Source organism: Antrostomus carolinensis, unplaced genomic scaffold (genome assembly GCF_000700745.2).
Source record: "Antrostomus carolinensis isolate BGI_N321 unplaced genomic scaffold, ASM70074v2 scaffold49193, whole genome shotgun sequence".
Lineage (NCBI taxonomy): Eukaryota > Metazoa > Chordata > Aves > Caprimulgiformes > Caprimulgidae > Antrostomus > Antrostomus carolinensis.
In genome coordinates, this window is record NW_010305396.1 from 355 (window position 1) to 562 (window position 208).

A 208-nucleotide genomic window follows, 5' to 3' on the forward strand; every position below is an offset into this window, starting at 1 on the left:
ATAGCTGACACCAGTGATGGCTGTTGTGTTCGTACTGTCTGATCCGTCATGGACCAGGGTCCCTGGGGTGGATGGTTGGGGGTCTCCATGGCACAATGTGGTCCCCTCAGGGTGACACTGAGGAGGACGAGGGTCCCTGGGATGGATTCATGGATGGTTGGGGGTCCCCATGTCACCACGTGGTGTCCCTTGTCCCCTCAGGGTGACA